Raw genomic sequence first — 13,014 nt, 5'->3', positions numbered from 1 at the left:
TATGGTCTTCCCAGTTGCAATGTATGGCTGCGAAAGTTGGACCATAAGGAAGGCCGAGCGTCTAAGTATTGAGGCTTTTGAACTCTGGTGCTGGAGAAGACTCTTGCGAGTCCCTTGGACTGCAAGGCGAACAAACCGGTCAGTCCTAGAATCATAGCATCATAGAGTTGGAAGGGGCCATACAGGCCATCTAGTCCAACCCCCTGCTCTATGCAGGATCAGCCCTAAGCATCCTAAAGCATCCAAGAAAAGTGTGCATCCAACCTTTGCTTGAAGACTGCCAGTGAGATCAGCCCTAGAGGAGATCAGCCCTGACTGCTCCTTAGAAGGCCAGATCCTGAAGATGAAACTCAAATACTTTGGCCACCTCATGAGAAGGAAGGACTCCCTGGAGAAGAGCCTAATGCTGGGAGCGATCGAGGGCAAAAGAAGAAGGGGACAACAGAGAATGAGGTGGCTGGATGGAGTCACTGAAGCAGTCGGTGGGAATTTAAATGGACTCCGGGGAATGGTAGAGGACAGGAAGGCCTGAAGGATCATTGTCCATGGGGTTGCGATGGGTGGACACGACTTCACACCTAACAACAATAAAGTGTCTGCTTTCTCAGACTTGCAGTGTTTTGAAATACCTCGGAACTTGCTCGATTTGAGAAAGACAAGGAAATTTCCCCTGAGAACCACAAGGTGGCAGTAGCATGCTAGTGAGGTGGGAATCTGATAGAAACTTCATAATTGGGGATGAATGCCTGCAAACACAGTTTGGTAAAAGAACATTTCTTCTTACTTTGATTTGGATTGGTTGTTTAGTCATTCGCTTTGTTTACGAAAGCCATGAATAATTTACAAATCACAAAAAACTAATCTGAAATGAATCCTGTTAGTCACTAAAGTCTGGTGTAGTGGTTAGGAGTGTGGACTTCTAATCTGGCAAGCCAGGTTCGATTCTGTGCTCCCCCACATTCAGCCAGCTGGGTGACCTTGGGCTCGCCACAGCACTGATAAAGCTGTTCTGACCAAGCAGTGATTTCAGGGCTCTCTCAGCCTCACCCACCCCACAGGGTGTCTGTTGTGGGGAGAGGAAAGGGAAGGCGACTGTAAGTCGTTTTGAGACTCCTTCGGGTAGAGAAAAGCGGCATATAAGAACCCACTCTTCTTCTTCTATTCTGTAGTTCAAAGTTATTCCTAACCTCAGTCTCAGGGTTGAAACTACAGTTTAAAATAAGCAACTTCATTTTCTAGGAGGGCTTTTGTGCCAGTTGTCTGTAAGGAATTCAAGCAGGAGAAACTCCTTCCCCAACTCATCTGCTCATCATCATCTGCTCATCACTTAACTGCTTATGCCTGAGGAACCCTGGCAGGGGTAAAAGTTGGCAATCTGATTGCTGGTTGAATATGTGCCAAGGAAACACTTTGGTGGAGTCTGCACGGAGCTTTTATTCCAATCCCAGGTCGATTCAGTCCCTGCCATCTCCACTGAATGCAATTTCCATTTTGATTTTGTCTGATTTAAAGTTTCCCTCTGCAACAAGCATGATTGATCTGGAGTGACCCTACTTTTATCCTGCAATATCTTAGAGTGCCTTTAACACTCAATATTTGATTAATCGGATTGAGAAAGCATAAGTGATCGAAGCAGATCTCCGGCTGCTTTGAATTTGATGCAGACTTCATGGTAGAGAAGCCCTGATTGGCCAGGGCTGACTCTGTGGTAGAGAAGCCCTGATTGGCCAAGGCTGTAAGCTTTTCTTAAAAGGGAAGCCGTGATTTTCTCTCAGCAGAAGCTGCAGAAGCCCTAACTTTTTTCGAGAGAGGTTTGCCTCATGGTTTTTTCCCCCCCTCCTCTGCTGTCTCCAATCCTTTCTCCCCCATTAAAGGAAAGGAAGAAAGGAAGAAGCTCCTGCTGTGCTTGGCTTCCCTCTCCCCTTCTGAGCCTCCCTAAGCACATGCAGAACACTTTCAGTTGGGGGGGGGGAGAGGAAGACCTGAGTTCAAATCGATCTGGATTCAGCAGGATCCACAATGGAATAAACAAAGTATGTGCAGATTCAGCCTTTGTCTTATACAAGATTTTCAGATTGCAACTTGGAGAGTATCCATATACATTTTAATTCCATGAGAGAAAAAACGATCTCTTAGTAATCACAGTTGGATTGGTCTCCACCTACCTCCTGCCCATGTCAACGTGCCACACTGAAGGTAGGTTAATAGAATAAAGAATATGTTAAAGTAACAAAAAACATCCCAGCTATGGGAGAGGTGGGAGAAACATATGAACATTCTGTTTGATCCTGCCAATGTTAAGGGCACATTAATTCAGTCTAAGAAACAACAGTCACTCAGGTCTTTGCTTATGGGCAGGGAAAGCCTTTTCTAGCTTGTTGAAACTGCGAGTTTTGCTGCAGAGCCACCTGGGTGTGATGCTGATTGGTCAGCGGGAACTCATGAGTTGGATGTCTGTATATACCTTGATTGTATTTTCATGATTTTAATAAAAGTTTTACTTGTTGTCTCAGGATACAGGTGTTGGGCAGGGGGTGGCTGAGTTTCTAGTGTTCATGGGCTATGATTTGTTTATAATTCCTCATGTTCTTAAGCAAAATATGAGGTTTTGGTGCTAAGTTCCCCTATTTGGCTCCCAGATGGCTGGCCCAAGACCACTGTTATGAAGAGCCTGCATATACACTAGGGATAAGCAGGTTTTCCCTATTCCATTTCTGTCTTGTCCATGAACTTCTGTTCCTGCCTTCTGAACTGCGTTCACTAGCAGAATTTCTAAAATTAATTCTCTAAAATTGGTTGTGGTCTCACAAGGACCCATTTCCCCTCTCAGCCACTCTTCTGTCCGGCTTAGCAGCTTGCACTGGGCAAATGAAAAGCAGCAATGCCACCTCCCTTTGTCTCTTTGTCCCTTTGTCAAAGGAAGGAGAAAGCTGTGCTGCCTTTTGCTGGTTCTGGTCACTGCCTCTGGCTTTCTGCCCTTCCAGCTTCATTTCTGCTAGGCAGTAGCTCCAGCAATCCTCTTTTCCTGGCCGTCAGCTCCAGTTGCTTGCTCACTTGCCTACCTTCCCTTCCTCTTCTTATCTGTGGCTGCAAAGACATTTCCCATGTTTGAGTTTCTTTACCCCCACCCACATTGTTCTTGTTTTAAAATTCTTCTGGAAGCCTCAGAAGTCTCACTTCTGAAGTTAGTTAGCCACATTTTGGGAAGTAGTTGGCTTTTAGGTACATTTTTAAAAGGATGCATCATTACAGCCTGGAGCAGAAACATGAGTTTTACACTTTTTTGAGAGAGACTTGGATCAAGCATTTCCATTTATCTGGCCATAATGAAAGAACAAAACATGAAATGTAAGAAGTCTTCATTTTAAAATATGCAAAGGGTATCTGAAGACATCATCTGTCATTAAGCTGTTCAATCATTATCACAGCATAGGACTAATATTGTAACTTTGAGAATTCCCGGGATCATGATGCATTTACAGAATAATCTACCAGAATATGTGACATAATGTGGACTGAGTCATATCAGTCGTAAGACTTTGCTGTGTTTAACATAACCACTGCTGTTGAAACTTAATGATATTAATCTAGAATTACCTCCTAGGGGATATTTTTGGTACCACACCCATCATTAAACAAGATGCAGGATGGAATGGTCAGTGTAGGTTCCCTGTTCCAGAACTGCTCCCACTGGAAGGACTGGAGGTAGAGCTGGGAAGGACCATTTGTGAGAGCAGTTTTGACATACTGTAATGGTTGTGAAAATGTTTACGTCCTCCCTGGCAGCATCCTCTGGGCCCTCTTGCTGTCCCCGTGCACTTATATTTTTCAGCTCATCAGCAAAGGAAACCTGTTCCTGACAGTGAGTGTTAGAGGAGCAATTATTCCCTTGGGTGACAGTAAAACCATCATAAGTCACTTGCAGACCATAAATGTATCAGGGTTTACTCTGCAGAGAAAGAATGTTTGAGATAGATCACTGGTCTAATAATAAAAAAGAAATCCATTTGGACTGTGAGCTAGGAAAAGCATTAATAATTTTTATACCAAATGGTTCACCATGTTCAGGAGGTTTAAAAAAAAATTAAAAGCTTCCTCCAAGTAAATCTTGTTCCAGAAAACATATTTCTTTGTAAACCTTTTCCTAGGAAATGCCACTTAATCTCAATAATTCTGCCCCTCCCCCATTATTCCTACCAATTATCCCTAGATTGGGGAGGAGCTGCAGAAGCAAGTATAACCCATGTTATTTTTGTTTTAATATTTTCATTAAACAGTTTAGGATTAAGGCTTAAAGAGCCAAAGGTTACCAAAGTTACCAGCTTGGTGTAGTGGCTAGGAACCAGGTTCGATTCTGCCCTCTCCCACATGCAGCCAGCTGTGTAACCTTGGGCTCATCATGGCACTGATAAAGCTGTTCTGACCAAGCAGTAATATCAGGGCTCTCTCAGCCTCACCTACCTCACAGGGGGTCTGTTGTGGGGAGAGGAAAGGGAAGGTGACTGTAAGCCGCTTTGAGCCTCCTTCGGGTAGAGAAAAGCGGCATATAAGGACAAATTCTTCTTCTTCTTCTACCTCTACCTCTACTTCTTCTTCATATATGATGTTTCAGAAGCCCCCCCCCCCTTGACTGAGAAAAAAATGGCTAATTCCTTTGCAGGCCTAAGCCAGGGAAGGAACTCCAGAACTGCAGCAGCATTAAGAAGAAGAAGAAGAGTTGGTTCTTATATGCCACTTTTCTCTACCCAAAGGAGGCTCAAAGCGGCTTACAGTCACCTTCCCTATCCTCTCATTGAGGATCCTCTCATTAAGATTCATTGAAGAAGCTCCCTTACACTTCTATAAATTAAAGTCTGTCCTTTCTCTTTCCTTGTGTTACTAGGCATTGTTTGCTAGGTTTAGCTCTGTTCTGAATGCACTTTCTGAAGAGCACTGAAGATCCTGTTTCTATTGAGTTGTGTTCATAGCTATTGTGAATACTTCTGCAGCTAGTTGTGGAGTTCTTGGGTTTATTGAAAACTACTTAATGCCTTGAGTGTTTTTACTTTGAAGCAATTTGACATTTTTTCAAGAATCAGAATATCTTTATTGGCATAAAACATTTTGTTAAGTCACAAGGGTGTTGATTTGACTCCCTCCAGTAGAAAGGGTCACACAAGTGTGAGTTTACCTCTTAATTCAAACATGAAGGTACAGGAGGCATTTTTTTTGGGGGGGGGGGAGAGAATAGGCCATCTGGCAGGCATCTCTGGATCCTTTACCTGCCAGGTCTCCAACACAACCTGTCCTTCTTGGCTAGTCCCCCCCCCCCAAAAAAAAACAACACCACCAAGATATCAGGCAAGAAAAAAAGAGCAGCCTTGAATGACAAGTCTATATTTATAAACAAACAAAAGTTATTTTTTACAATCTACATATTACAAATGGAAAATTATTTCAGTCAACTAGTGTGACGGTAGGAAAGCTTTTATTGACTACAGTTAATAAAATATTAACTAATAATATTGAGTTAATAACAAAAGAGTATGAAGTTAATATGGTGGTGGGAAATGTTGTCAAGTCACAGCTGATTTATGATGACCCTGTGAGGTTTTCAAGGCAAGAGAGGATTAGAGGTGGTGTGCAAATTGTCATTGCGTGCCCTGCTGGCCAACCCTGGGACTTCTTGGAGGTCTCCCATCCAAATACTAGGCTTCAGTTCAGGTTACTGTCTGTGCACAAAAGTGCTGCTGGAAATCTCATCAAATATCTCCATCCTATTTTAAGGGGGCCAATCCTTGTTCAGTGGCAACTTTAACTCTTTCTCAAGTGTCTTCATGAATTGAGTGTAATGCAACAGGGAAGAAGGATGGGCAGAATTCGGCAAAGAACCCGCCCAGCTGAATTCAGTGGGACCATAAGTGCTTCCCTTTGGCCAGATCCTCCCGTCTACTACAAGGAGCTTAGAGCTTATTAACATTCTATGCATATTGTACACAATCCAGGAAAAGTTATGCACATCTCCAAGCAAATTTCCACCAAATGCCATGGAATGGGGCATCACTGCCATTCACTTTAGTATCTCTGAAGTCATGAGTTTTGCTGTGGCTGCTCATTCCTCAGAAGGACTAAAGAATGCATATTATTTTATAACTAGAAATGTAGCCCATTGCACGCAGTAATGCAATGGGCACTAGAACGGGGCTGGGAGGGGCAGGCGATGCATGGCTCTGGCGCCCAGGCCCCCGGTGAGGGCCGCGGGTTGGTGTGGTTGGTGGAGGCGGGTCAGCAGCGGAGGGGAGAGCAAAAGCTATGAGGCAGGGATGGGACACAGGCGCGGCTCCCCCGGCAACCTGGGCAGTGGTCCGGGTGGCGATTCGTGCCACAGCAGGCGCCGGCAACGGCATGACCCATGCGCACATAGCAGCCTAGGGGCAGGATAGGGCTGGAAGGGGCCAGCGCATGCGGGTCTCCCCCCGGGGCCCCAGGGAGGCCAGCACATTGGAGTGGTCGCCAGAGCCTGGGCGCAGTTATCGGGGAGAGGGAAGGTGTTTGGGAGGGGGGCAGGATGAGGTGGAAGGGTTTGTGGCATGCACGTCTCCAGCCACCTACCTGTAGCGTTGCCGGCAAGTGGAGTAATGGTGGCAGGCGGCCACAGGCAGGCATGGGAGTTTGTGGGCTGGTCGGGAGGTGCTGTGCGCCTCCCAACTGGTTGGAATGGCAGTCCAGAGCTCTGGGGGTCAATCGAGAGGCACGCTGCGCACCCCTCCCAATTGGCCCCATCATCCCAGACTGAGCCCACCCTCACGCCCCTTAGCCTTTTATTTATACAGCAGAGTGGTGTAAAGATATGGCTGCATAGCACTACCCCATTGGCAGTAGATCCACAATGTAAAAAATTAATTTGCACTGATCCAGCTTTCATTAGTGCCAATTGTACTGTGCCTTCAGAACTCTTATTGGTATGCTGAGGAGAGAAATCTGCAGCTCAACAAGCTGCAGGAATTAATCACTGTATTTCTGTTGAACTTGTTTTATTTCTTACACTGTGAAATTAATCTGCTAACTGGGGTGCTCATATGGAAACAGAATTATGACTAAATCTCCCTCTCCTTCCCTCCCTCCCCCCTCCCCCCTCCCTCCCCCTCTGCATGAAGATCTCTTTACTTAGTGCTTCCTTAATCTGGCACATATTCAGACTAGTTATTCCCAAACACTTGAAACATTGGAACTAGCATTATTCTGTATCCCACCACTAAGCTCATAGAAGTCTGATGCTTTCTTCCAGCATAAAGACCCCCTTCCCTAATTAAAGAGACAATTCTTCCAACGGAAGGTAGAGGAACACATCAAAATTTGGTGAGAGGGAAGAGGCTATGAAATCCTCTAAACTTTTCTTTTTAAAGGCTTCTTGGTTACTTAACATGTCTGAATGAGGTGTATCTGTTATACCATCCTCCAAGCATCTTCAGCTTTGAGATATTGCTTCACTTTTGTGCTACAGAGTCTTCACAGGTAAGAGGAATCTCTTCATGGACTAGACTCCATGCTCCATGCAGACTTATACTTTCATGCACACAACCTGTTCATCTCTAGAGAGCTATAAGATTCTTTGTTAGATCTTTGTATAACAAATGACTGGTAGTACAAAATGAGGGAACAATTTTATTTTTAAAAGAGGCTTTTTTAAAGCAATTGTATTTGTTTGGTGACTCTGCATAGGATAACCCTGGAAGCAGTGTAACAGTAAGCAGAAAACCCTGTCAGTATAAATCACAGAGCAGTTTTATGCCAAATTGCATGTTACATATTACCCAGAATAAGAACTACTGCTCCTTAGTCACAGACGGAAGTCCTGTCCCGATTTACTGAAGTCACTGAACTGAAGGAGAATCTCAGACTGGGATTCTTCTGTGTGTGGCTGGTGTAAAGTCCCCTTGCTGGGTCACCTCTAGATGGGTTTCTTCACAATGTATAGAGTCACCAAGTAAAGGTAACAGATATGAATCAGTTTTGTGCATGAAAGTATAAGCTTTCACGAAACATGCAGTCCTCTGTCTATGAAGAGGTTCCTGGCAGTTTACAAACTGCTTGACAATATATGCTGCAAGGAACAAACATGCAAACGTTACGCAGTATGCTTCAGTTTGTGTCTGGCTACACGAGGTGGGAAGCAACAGTGAGCTATGTAGAGGGCAGTGAATGTAAATATAAACATTCCCTGGGAGACTGCTTCTTTTTGTCACAACTTGCCAGCTACTGGGAAAAGGCTAGGTCTCTTTCTTGTTGTGCTTCACTGTTCTCCAGCGTCTCAGTCCTTTCCGGGCAATTATTCCATTTTGTTATTTCTTTATTGTCCACCAGGGAAAACTGATTGCATCGGTAATAATAACAATGATGGCAAAGCACAGAGAATTGCTCTTGGTGGACTGGCAAGGGTCCATCCATTGGAATGAGTTTTAACAATAAGAACAGGGCAAAGTAGATTTGTCTACGGTTATAATTAAATATTCATTCACTTTCTACAGCTAGGTGCTGCATGCAGCTACTTGGTTTAGTAACTGAAAACCCAAACATTTCATCTGGTCCTCTCGGCAAGCCGTTCTAAGTCTTCCTAAGCTGCAAATCCACAGTTAGAGATGGAGAGCTCCTCTCATTCTAGCATGAGGAGAGGATTAGCTGAAGTCTACTTCTCATTGAGATGCTGGCATATAACTTGTTCCACTTCACACTGCAGGTAATTGAACTGATTCCATATAGAAAAATTCCCTCACACGTAGAACATTAACATTAGAAAGCTAGATTAGAAGCATTTGATCACCCCCCACGGCTCACATTCTGAAACGCTGCAGACCAGATGCAGTTTGAAACATCATGGAATGCACAAAGATAGTCTTGAGGTCCTCACCCTTGTTAGCTGGAGGGAGGACAGTTCTCTAAGCCAGTGGTCCCCAACCCCCGGTCCGGGGACCGGTCCCGATCCGTGGATCAGTCAGTACCAGGCCGTGGCTCCTCCTCGTCCTCCTCCCTGGCTGCTGCCTCGGGGGCTGCCCTGCCACTCTGCCGCTTGCTCACCTTTGGTGCTCTCCAGCAGCTGCCATGGCTGGGGTTCCCCCTTGGTGTGGCACTTTGCAGCTGCTGCTGGCAGCGCCCCCCAGTGGACGGCAGGAAATCAGGGGCACTGGCAGGAAAGCAAGTGGAGCAGGGGCTCAGGCGGCAATGTCCCTCAGCAAAAGACTGCCCCCCCCGGGCCTCAGTAAAATTGTCAAGTGTTGACCGTTTCCCAATGATAAAAAGGTTGGGGACCACTGCTCTAAGCTTCCAAGGAGAAGACGGTAACTGCCTAAAAACAGGACTCTGGGGACACACAAGGAAACAACTGTTTTTGCAGAGGAAGATGATGGAAGCTCGTGTTCCTATCTACATGCTGCCTGCGGTGTTGCGGGAGCTTCTTCTCTCCTTTTATGTACACCAGACATTGCATATTTCAACAGAAGGGACTTCAGAGTTCACCCCACACCATTTTCCCTACCTGAAATAGCCCCAGAATGCGATTTGCCTGTTGGGGAAACCCACATGCATGCCAGGGAACGTTCCCTAGGGTGCCAGGTAGTACTCTCAGGACCATTTCAGTTTGAGAAAGGGGCCCGGAGGAAGGCTGGACTTCCAGTTCAAATCAGGAACAAAATGCACAGGAACTAAGGAGAATTATCAACTCCCATGTAACATTTAGAGTGGGGATCTAGATCGATCCGTCTAACATGGACTGACTGGAGCACAGAGAGGGGCAAAGAGAATTCTTCTTCTGCTTGTCACATCCTGGGATCTTGGGAAGCAGAAAACGGGAGGGAGGGAGGGAGGGAGGGAGGGAGGAGAGCTCCAGTGTCAAGAAGAGGGAATAACATGAAAGAATGTTCAGAGGCTGGGCGAGATCCCCAGATTAGCAGTGCTAACCATGAGCAGGATGAAGAGAACTGAGAGATGAACAAGGAGATGAGGAAAGAGATATTGTTGAGATGACAACTAGAATACCAAAGCTGACTCCAAGGAACTGCTGCCTCAAAAACATGCAAGATGACACTATCTGCTGTAGTAACAGAAATGTGAGAAAGTGAAAGTGTTACAGAAAGAGATAATGTTGCGAAAAGTAAATTCTGTGGTGTCAGTGCATGTCAGAGAGAATGAAACTGGTGTAATACTAATATTACAGTTTTCTTTAAGACAAAGCAATAGATGTGTTAGAAATAAACTTGAGATTGTTCAGTAGCTGTATTACACTTCACAGGTGAAGTCGTGAAGAATTATAAAACTCTCATTAGTCCATTTTCAAATGGCTCCACGTTTTCTTTCCCAAGCTAGACAAGGAAATCCTAAAGACAATCCTATCACATGTGACCAGGGCAGAGTCTGCACTTACTTTGTTTATTCCATTGTCAATCCTGTTGAATTCAGATCGGTTTGAACTCGGATCTTCCTCTTCCCCCCCCCCCATTGAAACCAGAAAGTCTTCTGCACGTGGTTAGGGTAATTCAGAAGGGGCGGGGGGAGCCAAGCCTCTTTCTTTTCTTGAAGGGGGGGAGAGGAGCCAAGCAGGGCGCCTCTTCCTTTTGTTGGAGGGGGTGGGGGTGGGCGGAGAGGATCTAAGAAGGCAGAGAAGGGAGAAAAAATCCAGGACCGACAGAAGTTGAGATAAATTAGGGGCTTCTCCTTTAAGGCAAATTCATCACATGACCACCTGTGGCCAATCATGGGTCCTCTACCATGGAGGAGAGCTCCGTTTCAAAACAATGCAATTTTATAATATATTCAGGATTAAAAGCACTCCAAGATATTGCACAATAAAGGTAGGGTCACTCCGGATCAATCCTTCTTGCTGCAGAAGGAAAATTTAAATCGCCCCAAATCCAAACGGAAATCGCATTCTGTGTAGAGGGCAGGAACTGAATCGACCTGGGGTTGGAATAAAAGCTCCGTGCAGTTTACACCCAGGAGTTGAAAAGCTGAAGTAAGGCTGCTTGCAGTAGCTCAGGCATCTGCTATCAGTCCACTAAATCTACGTGCCTTCCCCATCACTGCCTCTGAACTGGAGCATAACATATCCGTCAGTTCTTTAAAAAACATTCCCATAGATGGCATTGAACAGACACAGTTGTAGTGATGAAGCAAGATTTCTTCATTGCGATGATCATCACAGAGCATGCCATAGAAAAGTTTCTAATGGGCAATCAGTGAGATTTGGCCTGAGTCTGCTACTCATCATGTTTCGTGTGTTGCACTGCTTATAGAGCCTTATTAACCATGAAGTTGAACAGACTAATCACTGGAAGATGGCATTTATGAGAAATCTTGTAATCTTCCCAGGCTTTCTGTCCATTCCAAAGATCAACAACTATTTTCACAACTGCTAGCAATACCCAACAGAAAATCCCCCAGGGTACAACTCTAGGGGCCATTCCACATGACTTAAATATAGCAGAAGTCTTACCTTTGGTAAACGCTACAAATTCAAGGTTCTGCATGACATCGTACACAATCTGCAACACTCCTGCAACACTCCCGCAAAAAGCGCTTTGTTGTAGCACTTTTTGGGGAATCGGGAAAAGTGGATTCCCACTGAAAAAAACGGTACACTTCTGCGCACAAGCTGCAAAAAACCAGCGAAAGACATGTGTGTTCTCAATGTAGCGGTAGAAAGAAAGTCCCTTCCCCACTCTTACCCCGAACTTCCGGAGAAGCGATCGCCAATTTTTTCCCCTTAGACCTGCGAAAGCAATGAGCGAGCGAGGCTTGTCTGGCTAAAGTCCCTCCACAAAAGTGATTTAAAGTAAAACAAAGCTCCCTAAGTTCCCAAGCACAACACAGCCCCCTGTTCGGCACTGCCTGTGATTTCGGCCACAAATCGCGCCCGTGGTGGGGGGTTCTACTTGAGGAGCATGTAAACGATTAATCGCCAGATCCTACGCCGGCAAAAAGGTCCTTCCGATGTAACGATTGAACACAGATCCGTTGCAACAGGTGTATTTGGTTTTAAAAAAAAACAGTTCTTAAAGGAAAAGGGGTTTTTGGGAGCATGAACACAACAGCCCATTGGCTGTTCCATTTGATTGACGGCCAGAAGCGGGAAGAAGAAGAAGAAGAGTTGGTTCTTATATGCCACTTTCCCCTACCCGAAGGAGGCTCAAAGCGGCTTACAGTCACCTTCCCATTCCTCTCCCCACAACAGACACCCTGTGGGGTGGGTGAGGCTGAGAGAGCCCTGATATCACTGCCCGGTCCGAACAGTTTTATCAGTTCCGTGGCGAGCCCAAGGTCACCCAGCTGGTTGCATGTGGGGAGTGCAGAATTGAACATGCCAAATTAGAAGTCCGCAATCCTAACCACTACACCAAAAATCGCTTCCTTTGTTGCAATTCCAGCGAGACCAGAAACCTGTGGGGAATGAATGAAATGCTACTGAGACTTCTATATTCCACTAAAAAAAAGGTATGCGGAATGACGAAATTCCACTATTTAATACAGCGTTTCTGCATTCTGTGAACAATTGGCAACATTAGTCCTTGTGTGGAATGGCTCTAAGTGTGGTTTAGTCTGGGTCCCAGGGTATATCAAGAACTAGTTTGAATAGTGCATTTGAAATTCAAAGTTGGGCATAAATTCAGATTCCCCAGAGGTTTTGTGGCAGCCATTTGAAGAATGTTGGATGGTTACGCATCACAGGGCCTTCTCCACAGTGGTGCTGAACTTGTGAAACTCTCTCCCTAGTGGTGGCAAACAATCTCCCAATCTTATTTTCAGTCCCCCTGCCATTGATGATTTGAGGAATAGGAGAAAACGGGGTAATGGTGTTGATGGTAGAACATCACTCAGAATTGATATCTGTGTGAAAATGATCTGTGCCATTCTAGGAATTTCCCCTATCTCTATGGTAAAGATCATAGAGACTGGGAAATTCTAGAGCTTCTCTCAGAAAATGATGTCACATTCCCACAAAACTCCACCCTCTCCAGGGAGCAAACCACATATCTTCTGGCACCA

The sequence above is a fragment of the Paroedura picta genome, chromosome 1 (assembly GCF_049243985.1).
Source record: "Paroedura picta isolate Pp20150507F chromosome 1, Ppicta_v3.0, whole genome shotgun sequence".
In the NCBI taxonomy this organism is placed as follows: domain Eukaryota; kingdom Metazoa; phylum Chordata; class Lepidosauria; order Squamata; family Gekkonidae; genus Paroedura; species Paroedura picta.
Note: the sequence above shows the minus strand (reverse complement) of the source record.